Genomic DNA, 16,888 nt, shown 5'->3' with positions numbered 1-16,888 from the left:
GTCCGGAGGACGTGGGGTGGCAGGGGGGGTTGGTGCTGGGATCAGATCCCCTGCCCCTGAAGGAGAGACTCCAACGGTCTGAAGTGATTCCCCGAGCTGCAGCATGCCCTGCTACACATGGGCTTCTAGTCCATTGCAGCTCAGAAGGTCCCTTTGCTTGTCTGTACTTGAAGGTTTAAACAAAAACAAAAAAAAAACTACAATCCAAGTCTTTGTACTGGAAGATATTGATGATTAGCAGTCTGATACTTCTGTTATGTTGGTTTTGTCTCGGATGAACATGCCTCAGTCATCTTGTCGTTGGTGGCTCTGCCCAAAGCTTCACAACAGCTTCAAAAGGCTCAAGGACCCCTGTAAACAATTCTGCCCCATGGTCCTATACTATTGTAGATATTCAGCGCAGTGATTTGTCCCTCTCAGAGGCTCATCCACAGTTTGTTATCCAGGGTGGCAGCGAAACAGTGCTGGGCTGTGAGGCAAACAGAGAAGAAGAGAAACGTTAAACAGATTTAGGGCAACATAACAGAGCTTATACAGTCACTTTATTACTAGTATGTAAACACGGTTTGGAAAACATGTAATGTCCCTTTCTGTGGACAAGGTGTTGTAGTCATTATAACACATAAAATGATCTAAAATACGATATCATTTGCTCGCTAGTTAGAAGAGGGCAACGGGACGAAGTCACAAAGCTTACACATTAAACTATTACAAACACCCTTGCACTGGGAGGTGTGTCAAATCGAAGGGGTGCCCAGCAAAGTGCAAAAGCTTCAGACAGATTCAATTCAACTTCCAACAAAAGACAACAGCCAAGAGACATTTAAAAAGAACAAGGTACTGTCGACCTAGAGCGGACTTGCACAACTGTTGACTAAAGAGCCCCTATTCATGAGCATTTTGCACAATTAAAATTTTTTTAAAAAAGCAGAAAAATGTTTTTTTGGTTTCTGCTAGGCAAACTAACTGCTTATGAATTACCACAGCTGTGGTCAGTTATAAAAATAACCCATGACACAATTTACTTAAAAAACATCACAGCAGTGTAGCCCAGATGGAGAGCCCAAACTGAAAGTGTGTCAGCAATCTGAGATTAAAAAAGAAATCCCCACATAGAAAACACTGTTTCAAGTTTTTCTGTGTCCCATTTTGTCAGTTTTCTGGCATTGTCGTTCTTTCTAACAAATCAATACAAAAGAGCAGCGGCCTGACCTACTTTAAACGCGAGAAGAACAGCGGTGGACATTATAACAAACCACCGAAGATTGTCGCAGCTCAAAACAACAAAGTGAAAAAAAAAAAAAAACATCTGCATCTATAAGCAGCGCTGAACACATTACTTTGAAAGGTTTGATGGATGAATAGTTTGTGCTGAGTGAGAGTGGAAGCTGTCTCCAGGTTATTGTAATAGTGAATGCCCCAGGAGATGGAAATAGTCAGGGGCTGTAAGTTTTAATATGCTTTTGTGATTTTTATAGGATATTTTTTATGTCAGTCTAAAATGATAAAGCTTGCCCTGTGACTTTATGGGAAACTGAATTTGGCTTCTGTACTCCGGCGCCAAAAAAGCACAAAGAAAGCCACACCAATGGTGAATCATTCTCCTTTAGTCTACACACCCTAAAAAACAACCTCAAAGAATAAACTTCAAACTTTGTATTCAGTGCGAGGACAAAAAAAAAAAAAAAAAAAATCCTGCCTACTTTGCACAAACATTGGAACTTCCCTCTTGTGACAGTCTCCAGAACCACACAAAGTTTCAGCCAAAACCAGTTGGACGGCATTTTCATCCGGTATTTCAGGAATCCTTAATGGACGGATGTGTTGCAAAACTGAAATAACAGCTAAGTTAATGATGTAACCTGAAGTTTGTATTTACATATGGGCATTTACCGTCATCTTCCACGATTTACACAACATGCTTACGTCCCTGCCTCTTACTTTGCAACTGGACTCCATAGCAACGCATTCCAAAGCAATCACTTAAGCCTCACCGTGCTTAAGAGCTGCTGTTTTCGGATTAGTTTCAGGGCTGGAGTGGAAAACTGTCGTGATGCACCTACAGAGCCCTTTACCACGGACAACACAAGCCCGGACATGATGTGTGTCTCAGAGAGTACATTGCAGCCCATGTTAGCATTGATGAAATGGGGAAAAAAACCTATATTTATTTAACCATTCTCCTTATATTTTATTATCAATATTGTTATCCTTTTTGGTATTATAGCAGGGGTGTTACCATCACTTCAAAATTAAATTTACCAAGGTCAAGAAGGTTACTTTTAAGATGGCACAACAACACATTCGTGGAGCCTCTCCTTCACATCAATTTGCCCAGCGAGCAAAGAAAAACAAACATATCCACGGTGTCCACATCATTCAACGTCATTTTGGCCCCACGTGTTTTTATATTGTGACATTGCTGACAACGGGGGAGAGTAAATATGGCTCTGCCGTGCTCGGTCTGAGAAATTTATTGCATTATGGTGGTCCACTTGAAAAACTGCCAACTTCACTTGTCAAACTTATCTTTTAGTCTGAGCAAAATTGGCACTTGCCGACTATGTTCAGTGACATCACTTTAAAGATTATGCTCTGTTGCTTGAGGAACAGAACATCATTTTTCAATCAGGAAAAAAAGAATGACATTTCCTTTGAACATTTTTGCCCTTACTTGGCATAAACCAACGTTACATTCATTCCATTTTCCTCTGTAATGTGATGAAGCTATGTTGAGGAGAACTTTCCCCCCCCTGAAGAATTTTAAAAAACATTCTAGGCTTATCAGATTAAACATGACACATTTCTTCTGACAACATCATGTCACGGGGACGGCGTTGTGTTGCACTGTTGGACCGGCACACTATTTTTGACAGCCAAACTGACTGAGTTACAATCCAGAGAGGTTAAGTGGCACATGTTGTACAAAGCATGAGCGGAGAGAGTGATGAAAGATAATGTTCTTTGTCTGACCAGGTGCTGAAAAGATATTATTTCATAGCTGCCGTTTTATGAGTTTTAAATCACAGGCCCTATTCTCTAAAAAAAATCAAAACAGTTCCTCATAATGGACTTCACTGAATCGGTCATGTGAAAAATCTGCCGCCTTGTTTAAAGTAAGGTGGGAAATGACTCAACTGGCTGATCACATATTGTCCAGAAGCCAAGTTTACGTCATTATGTAAGCCACGCGCGTGTTGACACTTCCGTTTCAAGTTCTTCCAGGTTAGGTTTTCTTCAGGCTGACCTTAAGTTTGTCCTTATTAAAGTTGTTTTTTATTTTATTTCATACAACCTCTGGGTTATACCCAAGGTAAGCAAATTGAGCTCATGTTGATACGATAGCCAGTTCTTTATTCAACATTAGTCTCTGCGGGCCTGTCTGACAAAGCAAGTTCTCTATGAGTTCTCTGGCTTTAATAAAACCCTGGTGTTCCCGGATAACACATGGATCAGATGACCCTTCTTTCTTTTTCTTTTTTTTTTTTTATATTCTGCTGTGAGCTCAAACACATGAAAGAAGCGAGGGTTCAATCACATGCAACGCTGACTGATCAAGAGCAGCGTATTTGATATAAGATGAATCATTGATCCCCATGGGGATATTAGGTCATGACAGCAGCAAAAATATTCAGTGAGGTGAAAGGGACTAAATCAAAGCACACCACACTACTTAAAACTGCCAGGGGAAAAAAATCAAGTATAAAAGGAATATTATAAAAAGTGTAAAAATACTATACCAATACTGTTGATATTCCTCCTTTATCAAATAAAGCCTAATCAAAGCAGTGGGAATACTATGTATTAACCTTTAGTGCAGGGGTCGGCAAAACTACTGTATTTATTGTGTTCTGCTGTGGACACAAGTGCAGGCAGCCTGCTACTCTGAAAATTTAGGATTTTTAATATTAAATTATGTTTTTGAACGAAACACACCTTCACATACTAATGTGTTTAAATAAACCTATGGAGAAGTAATTCTACAAGAGGACTCCGAGATTGATTCCTACTCATCCGACAAACTTTTAACTAGCTAATTGCTTACTGTGTCGACAGGCATGTAACGGACAGCTTAATCTTTTCAGAATTAAATCTGGGGACAAACCGTCAAAAAGCATCAGGACACACCTACCTGCACAGCACTGTTGAGGAAGCAGCTGTTCTGGCCCGGCTCGTTCAGCAGTCCTTTGGTCGGGGCCAAAGACAGCATGCTCCCAGGCTGGTACGATTTCCCCAGATTGCCCCCCGGCTTCCTGAAGAACTTGACCCATGCCATTGGATAGTGGGGTCTGCCTTTAGACAGGTGGGATAGTCAGGCGACAGTGGGGTGGCAGGGAGGTTGGTGCTGGGATCAGATCCCTCTGCCCCTGAAGGAGAGACTCCCCAACGGTCTGAAGTGATTCCACGAGCTGCAGCAGCTGCCCTGCTACACATGGGCTTCTAGTCCATTTCTGCAGCTCATGTAGAAGGTCCCTTTGCTTTGTCTGCTACTTGAAGGTTGAAACAAAAACAAAAAAAACTACAATCCAAGTCTTTGTACTGGGAAGACTTTGATGATTAGCAGTCTGATACTTCTGATAAGTTGTGTTTTGATCTCGGATGAACGTGCCTCAGTCATCTTGTCGTCTTGGTGGCTCTGCCCAAAGCTTCACAACAGCTTCAAAAGGGCTCAAGGACCCCTGTAAACAAATTCTGCCACATGGTCCTGATACTATTGATAAGATATTCAGCTGCAGTGATTTGTCCCTCTCAGAGGCTCATCCACAGTAAAGTTGTATCCAGGCTGGACAGAAAACAGTGCTGGGCTGTTAGGCAAACAGAGAAGAAGATTAAATCAGATTAAATCAGATTTTAGACAACAATACAGAGCTTATTATCAGTCACTACTTTTACTAGTATGTAAACACTGTTGTTTGAACACGTTTAATGTCTCCTTTCTGTGGACAACGTGTTTATAGTCATAACATCATAAAATGATTCTATAATAATTACTGTATATCATTTCTGTGCTCATTCTAGATTAGATGTCGAACTGGACTTCGTAGACATGTCAACAAAGCTTACACATTAACTATTACAAACACCCTTTGCACTGGAGGTGTGTCAAACTGAAGTTGGCCCCAGCTAAAGTTGCATAATAGCATTCAGACAGATTCAATTTCAACTTCCTCAACAAAAGACAACAGCCAAGAGACATTTAAAAAGAACAAAGGTACTGTCGACCTAGAGCGAACTTTGCACAAACATGTTGACTAAATGAGCCCATATTCATTTTGTAGCATTTTGTTTCTTTTCAATAATTCTAAAAATAAAAATAAAAAACAGAAAATGTTTTTTTTTTGTTTCTGCTAGGCAACTAACTGCTCTATGAATTTACTTTACAGCTTGTGTCTCAGTTATAAAATAACCTATGTCTACACTGTTTTCATGCTTTTTAAAAACATCACATTTCCAGCTGTAGCTCCAGATGAGAGCCCAAACTGAACTTGTCGGTCAGCAATCTGTAGATTTAAAAAAGAAATTTCCCCACATGAAAACACTGTTTCAAGTTTCTTCTGTGTCCCATTTTGTCAGTTTTCCTGGCATTGTCGTTCTTTTCTAAACTCAACTACAAAAGAGCAGCGGCCTGACCTACTTTAAACGCGAGAAGAACAGCGGTGGACATTATAACAAACCACCGAAGATCGTGCAGCTCAAAACAACAAAGTGAAAAAACAAAAAAAAAACATCTGCATCTATGAAAGCAGCGCTGAACACATTACTTTGAAAGGTTTGATGGATGAATATGTTTGTGCTGAGTGAGGCAGTGGAAGCTGTCTCCAGGTTATTGTAATAGTGAATGCCCCAGGAGATGGAAATAGTCAGGGGCTGTAAGTTTTAATATGCTTATTGTGATTTTTATAGGATATTATTTTATGTCAGTCTAAAATGATAAAGCTTGCCCTGTGACTTTATGGGAAACTGAATTTGTGCTTCGTACTCCCGGCGCCAAAAAAGCACAAAGAAGCCACACCAATGGTGAATCATTCTCCTTTAGTCTCCAACACCTAAAAAAACAACCTCAAAGAATAAACTTCAAACTTTGTTATTCAGTGCGAGGACCAAAAAAAAAAAAAAAAATCCTGCCCTACTTTGCACAAACATTGGAACTTCCCTCTTGTGACAGTCTCCAGAACCACACAAAGTTTCAGCCAAAACCAGTTGGACGGCATTTTCATCCCGGTATTTCAGGAATCCTTAATGGACGATGATGTTGCAACACTGAAACTATACAGCTAAGTTAATGATGTAACCTGAAGTTTAGTATTTACATATGGAGCATTTACAGTCATCTTCACACGATTTAACGCAACATGCTTACGTCCCTGCCTCTGTACTTTGCAACTGGACTCCATAGCAACAGCATTCCAAAGCAATCACTTAAGCTCACCGTTGCTTAAGAGCTGCTGTTTTCGGATTAGTTTCAGGGCTGGAGTGGAAAACTGTACGCTGATGCACCTACAGAGCCCGCTTTTACCACGGACAACACATGCCCGGACATGACATGACATGTGTGTCTCAAGATAAGTCATCTGCAGCCCATATTAGCATGTGATGAAATGGGGAAAAAAACTATATTTATTTAATCCATTATTCTTATATTTTAATATCAATATTGTTATCCTTTATTGTTATTATAGCAGGGGTGTTACCATCACTTCAGGAAATTAAAATTTACCACGGTCAAAGAAGGGTACTTTTTTAAAGACGACAAACAAACATCCATGGAGCATCTCCTTCACATCAATTTGCCAGCGAGCAAAGACAAAACAAACATATCCACGTGTCCACATCATTCAACGTCAGTTTGATGGCCCCACACGTGTTTTATATTGTGACATTGCTGACAACGGGGAGAGTAAATATGGCTCTGCCGTGCCTGGTCTGAGAAATTTTATTGCATTATGGTGGTCCACTTGAAAAACTGCCAACTTCACTTATGTCAAACTTATCTTTTAGTCTGAGCAAAATTGGCACTTGCCGACTATGATTCAGTGACATCACTTTAAAAGATTATGCTCTGTTGCTTGAGGGAACAGAACATCATTTTTCAATTCAGGAAAAAAGAATGACATTTCCTTTGAACATTTTTGCCCTTACTTGGCATAAACCAACGTTACATTCATTCCATTTTCCTCTGTAATGTGATGAAGCTATTGTTGAGGAGAACTTTCCCCCCCCCCTGAAGAAATTTTAAAAAACATTCTAGGCTTATCAGATTAAACATGACACATTTCTTCTGACAACATCATGTCACGGGGACGGCGTTGTGTTTGCACTGTTGGACAGGCACACATTTTTAGACAGCCAACTGACTGAGTTACAATCCAGAGAGGTTAAAGTGGCACATGTTGTACAAAGCATGAGCAGGAGAGAGTGATGAAAGAATAATGTTCTTTGTCTGCACAGGTGGCTGAACAGATATTATTTCATACGCTGCCGTTTTATGAGTTTATAATCACAGGCCCTATTTCTCAAAAAAAATCAAAAACAGATTCCTCATAATGGACTTCAACTGAATCCGGTCATGTGAAATATCTGCCGCCTTGTTTATAAAGTAAGGTGGAGAAAATGACTCAACTGGCTGATCACAATATTGTCCAGAAGCCAAGTTTACGTCATTATGTAAGCCAACGCGGCTGTTGACACCCTTCCGTTTCAAGTCTTCCAGGTTAGGTTTTCTTCAGGCTGACCTTAAAGGTTTGTCCTTATTAAAGTTGTTATTTTATTTTATTTCATACAACCCTCTGGGTTTATACCCACAGGTAAGCAAATTGAGCTCATGTTGATACGATAGCCAGTTCTTTATTCAACATTAGTCTCTGCGGGCCTGTCTGACAAAGCAAGTTCTCTATGAGTTCTCTGGCTTTAATAAACCCTGGTGTTCCCGGATAACACATGGATCAGATGACCCTTCTTTCTTTTTCTTTTTTTTTTTTTTTATATTCTGCTGTGAGCTCAAACACATGAAAGAAGCGAGGGTTCAATCACATGCAACGCCTGACTGATCAAGAGCAGCGTATTTGATATAAGATGAAATCATTGATCCCCATGGGGATATTAGGTCATGACAGCAGCAAAAAATATTCAGTGAGGTGAAAGGGACTAAATCAAAGCACACCACACTACTAGAAACGCCAGGGGGGAAAAAATCAAGTATAAAAAGGAATATTATAAAAAGTGTAAAAATACTATACCAATACTGTTGATATTCTTCCTTTTATCAAATTAAGCATAATCAAAGCAGAGTGGGAATACTATGTATTAACCTTTAGTGTATACAACAATTACTGTATTTGTGACAGTGACATCTTACAGGATGCTCTCTGGGGCTGCAGGGATGGAACTGGTGTGAGGGTATATTTTATTTATTACTGAAACTGCACAAAAACTGCCTACCCGCAACTCAGTAGAAGCTCTTGTATTATTCTTTATATATTCTAAAGTTTGGTCTGTGGCATCATTTACAACAGTGGAACAGTGTGAATTCATTACATCACTGGAAGACCAAAAAGTTGAGACCTAAAAGTTAGCTGGCTAAAAGACAGACTGTCTCTTCTGTCTTTAACAATTCACAAAAAAAAGCAAAAACCTAATAAGTAAAAAACATTAATGATGCTGAAGCCTTTAATATCATTAACCAATGTGCTTAGATCCCATTCTTAATTAATTCCTTACCATTAAAAACGTGCCAAAACAACCGCAACATTGATGGAAATAGTTGGACTTATTTACAGGTAACAAACAAACATTACTCTCTCTGCATTATGAAAGTCTTGCCAGAAATGTAGTAAGCTACATGTCTGAGTAAAAAGCCAAACAAAAGAAGTGATTTCACTTTTTCTCTCACGCGCACCAGTACAGGATGTCCAGTCTTCCTTTATAAACAAAGGCTCGCTCACACTTGTCAAACCAAGTCCAGGATCGACTTCTTTTTTTTCCTCCCCTCCCTCCCCATCATGGGGAAAATGCTACGGCTAGCATCTTGGAGCAATCAGCCAAAGAGTGTGTTGTGCATCAGCACCTTTGACAAGCCTAAAGCAGTCAGTAAGATGTGGCCGTGTTTCGGTGTGAAGGCACCGAAAGTTGGATGCTATAATTTATCTATTAGTGATCTGTTGATGGATAGCCTCATTAAAAATGATTCAATTGATCTCCTTTATATGGTAATGCAAGGATCCGCTGATGAATCAATCCGTGGTAAATCAAGTCACACTTAATTCAATATGTGTAAAATGTGAGAATAGAAACAGAGTGTGGGAACAGCACAGAATGAAAAGCGTTCAGTGTGCTGTATATAAATCAGATTTGTTGGGATAATTAGGCTTACAAGTTTGTTTTAGAGTCAACATCATCGTCCTTTAAACAATCCAAGCGCATTCTGTTGCTCAGTCACACATAGCCTTTAAAATAATCTTTAGTTCAACTCTTCCTTCATAAAACACAATGTCCCCCACGGCACAGAACAACTTTTCAGATTCTCAGATCAAGGTACAGCCTTTCTTTTTCTCAATGCAGATCAAACCATCTTTCCATCAAGCTGGTGGCATTATCCACCTGCGTGACAGCTGAGAGCGCTCTTTCCCGTTAACTCCTCAGCTCTGGCTCACTGTTGATGAATGACTTTTCTTACTGGAGATCACATTCACAAGAGCAACTCCCACTCCCACAGGGAGCAAAGGATTGTGCTCATATTTTTAGTCATCTGTAATTTTCTGGTGTGTTTTTTTGTAAATTATCACATCTTCTATTACAACAACAAACTTGCCAATCATCCAATTACCACACAAATGACTTCAAAGCTATGTTGAGTCCTACTTTATGTCCAAACATAGCTATAAAATGATTTCCACCATTTTCACACCTCCAGTGAAAGTAGCCCACGCACTTATATATAAACCATGCATGAACTTGAACTGCAGGCTCACAACATAAAACAATGGCATTTATAATTACTGTTGCTAAAGCACTAAAGAAACAGTGCGCAACTGTTTCTTTCACAGACGTGTGACGCATTAGCTACAGCTGAACATAATCTGGGTGGTGTTTTGGGAACAGGCAAAAAAGTATCCTGTTGAATGGAATTAAAAATGCAGAGCGAGGTATCAGATTGTTTTGTGTTTGTGGTTTTAAACTCCGATGTGCACCAGTCTGAATTTTACCTAAAGTCCTATTGTGTAACTTTTCTGCCTGGAAATAACATAACCATTATGATGCTACATTGATGTGTAATCAGGTCAATGGTGCCTTGTCATTACCCCATATGCCTGTTACAGAGTTTCCTGATGGACAGATAAGTAAACTGCTGCAAACTACAGCTGCTGTTAGCTAATGCTAGCTTTGTTTGTTAACCGGGCTGATCTCTGAGTGCCAGGGAGTCTTAGTATTTATACCACAGGCATTTTGGGCACAGAGGTTTTCAGGCCTGGGGCAGGGTGATGTGGATGGGGAGGAAAGCCAGCGTTGCACCATGTTTGGAGCTGGGCAAGCAGGCTCGGCGGCTTCTCTGGAGATAATGGCAGAGGTGAAGAGACCGAGAGGTAATAACCCGAAACCGAAGAGGAGAGAGAGTGACCAGGCAAGAGGACGACAGACAAGAGTAAATCTAGAACTGACTTTTAGTTGCTGCTGAGAGCTTAGTAAAATAAAATGCTGACTAATAAAAGACTAATGAATAATACCAGCTGGCTGTTTTAACCTGCTAGTTTTTGATCAGTAAGTCATATTATCATACTAAATACTAAATACATACAACAGGCCACATTTATGACCATTGTATTAGACTCTGAAACTGGGGCCACTTAATCGTAAAAGTACCAATTTCTATGTAATTTTCTTTAAGTGCTGATTACCCTTTACTGAGTTATTTACTGGGATACAGTGACAATTCACAAGTGGACAATTACTGATATTTTCCATGTCACAAGTTAGATGTGGTCAGTAAAAAAAAAAAAAAACTCTCCATTAATGCAACCCAACCATGCAGATTTCATAGAAGTCTGACTCACATGATAAACATAGGAATGAAGTCACATTTTTATAGGGAAGTCTTACAGCTGACAGTCTCCCACTCAGATTTTATCTGCAGTTTTTATGAAGTGGCGAGCTAAATATGACTTTAGGACATAAACATGTTTTTTTCAGTGGCTTTCTAAAATTCTTCCGTCAGCCTGTTTTGTTGTTTTTGTATCGGGAGTTGACGCTCAGCAAACACGCAAAAATACACAAAACCCTTTACACAAGCGGTCACTGCATACAAGCTATAAAACATAAACCCTGCATGCTTAAAAAACATCCTAATGTAACAGTGAAACTTGATTATAAAATTCCCTACGGACTGCAGACATGGTCTAAGCCTTCGGGCAACAATGCAACGTTTCCTGTGTGGGCTTCCTGCTCAAAGGCTTGCCGCTTTCCAGCACACGGTCACCGCGTTCAACCCTGTGAAACTGAACAGGTCACCCACACCACGCTGAGTCACCCATTATTCCTTACCGCGTCCAAGAGAGGAAAAGAGAGAACAAAAGCACATGTTCCAGGACCCCGTACAGAACAGAACCCCGATTGAAAGAGAACATCCTCTTCTATTCACTTTTACAATTGCTTCCTTGATGTCCCACCAATCGACATCACCTTGCCAAGAAACATCCCTCCCATCTTCTACTTTATATATATGTAAATCCACTCCATTTAAAACTGAATGTAAAGTGGCAAAGCCTTGGGTAAGGTGCATATGAGCTGCGACACTCTTTCCTCCACATGCCTGCGAATAAAAGCGAGGGCAGAAAACTTAACTCCGAAAAACTGGTTCTTCAGCATGCCTCCATATTTACTTCATCATCTCTAGGTCATGAAAGGAAATGTTCCACAGGGTGAAGGATGTTGTTGCATGGCGTTTATAGGGATGATGAGCTCACTGCTTCATCATCATCATCATCACTGTGGCTTATGGGACCAGGGGTCTGCTGCTCTTATCACAGGAATGAATGAATTAAAGTGGGCGAGACCAGTTAGGAGTGAGCTCTGTGAATGAACTCCTGTAAACTCCTGGGTGTTATAAAAACATTCAGAAAATAAAAATTACGCAATATGAAACTATGTCAGTCCACTCCAAAACATAACAGAGACTTGGCAGTCAGCTTAAGAGTGCCTATTTATCCCGAGGTGACACGACATTATAAAAGATAAAAGGGTAAAGCGGATATAAAATGACCTGAAATGTATGTTTAAGAGCATATTTCAACACACTAAGGAATATAGTGTCCAAATAGAAACGGTATACGAGCGTAGCGTCTTGTCAAGTGTCATTTTCGTTGCTATGGCTGCACATTTTAAATATTTCATGACAAACCGACAAGCTGTCAAAAACAACGACGACTTAATTAAGCAATTAATTAACATTAAAAATGACAAAACAAGTCCCCATGGTGTTTTTAGGCTTATACAAAAACATATTTTTGTAACTAACCTTAAAAAGCTACACGACCCGAGTAAGGAGCAGCTAACGCCAGGCCTACCTGGTTTCAGACTTACCTGAGCTCCAGGTGAAGCTACATTTCCGCCCCACGTACTGCTGCTGCAAGGGGGGTGGGAGAAAAAAAACTAGGAAACTAGGGGAAAGTTTCAAGTATTACTCGTGTCAAACTCTTCTGACATATCCACTCACCTATAAGAGAGCAATAACCCCTCAAAAGTGCGGTAATATCCTCCAGGGAGAAGTTTTTTGGGTTGAGTTTCGGTGAGTGTGAAGCCGCGGGGTGAGTCGCTGGTTGCGGTGCACTTCAAGGCAGAGACGCTGGAAACTACAACACAGAAAACAAAGTGCCGTCTTCACGGAGGAGTCGAAACTTGAACACTCTCCGGGCTTTTGTAGGCTTTCTTTATTCACGAAAAATCCCACTTCAGGACACAGCAAGCCCCCCCCCCAGTCCACTCTGCGATGTATTCCGGTTTTTCCAGGGACGTGCGGTTCTGCTGCAGCTCGCTGATGCGCGGCGGTAGTGAGCAATGGTCGCTCGGTCTGACTTCTGCACCTGAAATACAGGATTAGAGATGTTTTCAGAGCTGAGATGTCAAACCCCGCCTCTTCAACAGTGTATTTACTGCAGTCTGCCATGCTACTGTACTACACCACCACTGCCACAGCGCACACACACTGTGTGTGAGAGAGAGAGAGAGGAGCGGACACACTCCAACATTTGCAGAGCGCCAACTCTGCTGGCTGGCTCGTTAATGTTGCTCCATGGTGCAGGGGGTTGCAGTTTGCAGCCCACTTACAATGCGTAGTGACTGTTTACAACTCTCTCACTGCTAAACTGCATCACACACACACTTGAAATTTTGTTTCATAATATCAGGATATTGGTGATATATTTTTGTTTTTTGCACAAAATCCACTAACTCCCAGTGGAATATCTGCATGCATACATTTGCAAATAAAGTATGCATTGCAGTAGTGAGGTGGGCAATGATTAAACATGCTTTTAGAGGTGTTAAACATTTACCTGTATGGTAATAATGTGAGGATTAGGGAGAGAGTGGAGGAAAAGTGATGGAAGGCTCTTGTTACCCAAACACCATCTGCCTGATCCTGTTATATAAAGAAAGTAATGAGATAGATGTACAGTTAAAGCAAGAGACTACTGAGCAAGGCCCCCCAACAAGCTGACCACATCTTTATCCAGCAAAAAAAAGATATGTTAATTAAAATAAGTAGTTTGGATCGCACTCACAAGAGGATATAATTATGAGGCTATAAACTATATATTTGATGTTTCATTCATTTATTTCCAAAAACATCTCTACTACAGGGAATAACATTTAACATATGCTATAACTCTGGATTATGTTGATTATAAATGAAGAATACAGTCAACATAACTGATCTGACTGCTGTGGAGGAGGAATCTGTATGATGTTTTTAATCAGCACGCTTCCTGATTCACAAAGGTCAGTCCACTTTGTCAGCCGACTCTTTCTTTGTAGCTCTCCCAGTCTGAAGCACCATCATAGTGTCATATTTTTGCTAATTTTACACTGGATTTTTTTCTAAACTAGACTAATAATTAGTTAAAATATGCAAGCCTGACAGCTATTTTAACAAGGCGATGTCTTACAAGTTTTGTGCAACAGGAAAAATTCTCTGCTTTCAAGAAAGGAAAAAAAAAAGGATGCAGTCACTCATTAACGCTGAGGAAACTGTAGGCAGTGATCGAGTGTGCGGTTAGGGGTCACAATGTATCAGCGCGGTCCAGCCTTTCCCCAGGAAGTACTTGAAAGGGCCCATTGAAGAGACAATGCCATTTCCCTCTCCACACATTTCCTCGAGGGACATATAATGCTTCCTCTTAAAATATAAAAAAGTTCAAGAGTGTGGTAATAATCAGTTTGAGCGATGTGAGCTTTAATGAGTTTGGTGTGAAAGTATTTTAACTCATACCTTGTAAACCCAATACTTTTCTTTAAATATTTTTTGTAACTTTTACACAGACTTTTTAACAAAAAAAAGTATCAGTTTTTATCTCTGGTGCTCACTCCGTGAAGATTGACTTTATGATGTTGGACATTCACACCCTGGCTGTAGGCCTCCTCGCTTTGAAGTGCTGCCACTGAATATCTTATACACCCTATAAATTATGGATCAGACAGCTCAAACAGATCGGCCCTTTAACAAGTTCCACAAATGTAAACTTTCCTATTCTGACCTTGGTTGACAGCTTAATAATTTGTGCCCTGTCAGCATCGCTGCCGTACTGTGAGCCAAAAGTCTAAAAATGACTGTATCATTGCACTGACACATCATTGCCTGGCTGGCATGCACTTTGAATGACTTCTGCAGTCAACTTCTCATTCTTTTTTAAAATGATTTATTAATTTAAATGAATAAATTAGTGTCTGCTTTGTGTACACTTCTTTGCTTGTACTATTAAAGTTTTTCAATTAGATTATTATCCATATAATTTACGGAACGTGGCGTCGAATTAAACTCACATTTAATAGCCCAGGAAACCACCGATCCTACACAAGTTTGATTCTATTGTCAAGGTCATTTTAATTTGAGATTAATTACAGAGACTCTGCCAGCTCTGCAAGGAGACACGGTAAACATCCCACTGAGAGCCGGTGCCGTTGCCCTGACTTCTCACCTTGAGAAAGCCCCAGTGAACAGCAAGAGATCTGCTGAACACATGGGATAAACACAGCTCAAATGACAAACCTGTGTCCTCTCTGTGCCTGTGTTGTTGTTGTTGTTCTTTTTTTTACAATTTCACCAGCAACAACAACAGTTCATATCAACTTCAAAAAATGAAGTTTACTTTTAATGTATTTTTTTATTTATTTGCCTTTTCTCCCACTACACGACTGCTTTAGGTTGCCATCGCCTCTTTTTGTCTGATTGATGCATTTATTGATGATCTTGATTGGGTCACTGGGCAGCTAAATTCCATTTCACCTCAAATGCACAGTGCTATTTGAAGTGGGATATTTTTAGCACCGTTGTCTGGCTTTTCAATCCATACTTACTGTACTCTATAGCTCGGAGACACAACGGGGAAAGTGGGGCAACAATTCCAAAAACAACTCTTTTTTTTTTTTTTTTAAGTTGCTTTCAGGGTGGTCAGGATGTTTTAGAAATATATCAGATTAATCACAAAGCAAGAATCAACTCCTTAAATCAAAATATATATATAGTGTGTATATAGTGTGACTGAATATAAATTTGAATGAATAAAAGCTGTGCAGTTGGAATGAGAGCTGCAAAATTTAAGCGTCTAGTTAAAATATGAACTTCATTTTCTCCTGTGTGAGCTTAAGTAATAATAAATGCTCTAGTTTGTGTATGTGTGTGTGCGTGTGTGTGTGTGTGGTATCACGGGAAATGCAAATAATTCAAAAGGAACAGCTTGTACAAATGAAAAGGAGTATGAGGACACAAGTTGTCCCGACTGTGCTCATAAACCACAAACACATGTGGGATATTTAAGAATACATTCATGTGTGAGACTGCCAATCAAGGTTTCTTGACTTGAATGAAAAAGTCCTTTTGTCTCCTCCTGCAAAAATTGCACGAAGTGGAAGGACCGAACAATGCAAAGCTTGTAATGTTGTCTGTGAACGGCATTTGTTGTGTTGCTATTGAATTACTACTAATGAGAAACCACACAGTGGTGAATGCCCCGTTGTTACGTAAGAGATTAGACATGCTCAAACGCCACAATGGGGGCCACGGGAGGCGACGCCTCTGAAGCAACTCCTGTTATGTTCAACCCGGGGATTAAAATCCGGTAATGATGAGTTTTTTTGGAACGAAACCGCTCCTCATGTTTCTCGAGAACAATGAAGGCTACGATTCTTGATGAGGACATTTTGTTCAATCACTTTTCTATATACTCTTTGGTTGGCACTGGACTGGATAGGGAAATTCATATCAGTCAAATTTCAAAATAAGGGACTGCACAAAACAAACAAAGAATCACTGATGAAACACAAGAATTTTTCCTTTAGTACATCCTGTCTACACTGTATATCGCTCACTGGAATGGTATTTGTGTGCTCTCATGATGACTTAGCACTACCTCAAACGCAACATGGCTGTATTTCGTAGTACTCTACGAGAGATTTTCACTTCTGTGTACATTTATTTTACTTTATAGTAATTTTCTTTTTCTTTCTCACCCGCGTAGGACTGTGCTCATTGTTTTACTGCAGGAAAGTGGATGACATAAGCATCATTTTTTGGCAATTGCCCATGTTACATTAATTCTGGAGCGCAGCCAAAGGGGTGACTGTGATATATTTCACTGCTGTGTTTGCCGTATCCCTGGTAGTTGCAGGAGCAGTGCACAGG

The sequence above is a fragment of the Larimichthys crocea genome, chromosome III, assembly GCF_000972845.2.
Source record: "Larimichthys crocea isolate SSNF chromosome III, L_crocea_2.0, whole genome shotgun sequence".
In the NCBI taxonomy this organism is placed as follows: Eukaryota; Metazoa; Chordata; class Actinopteri; family Sciaenidae; genus Larimichthys; species Larimichthys crocea.
Note: the sequence above shows the minus strand (reverse complement) of the source record.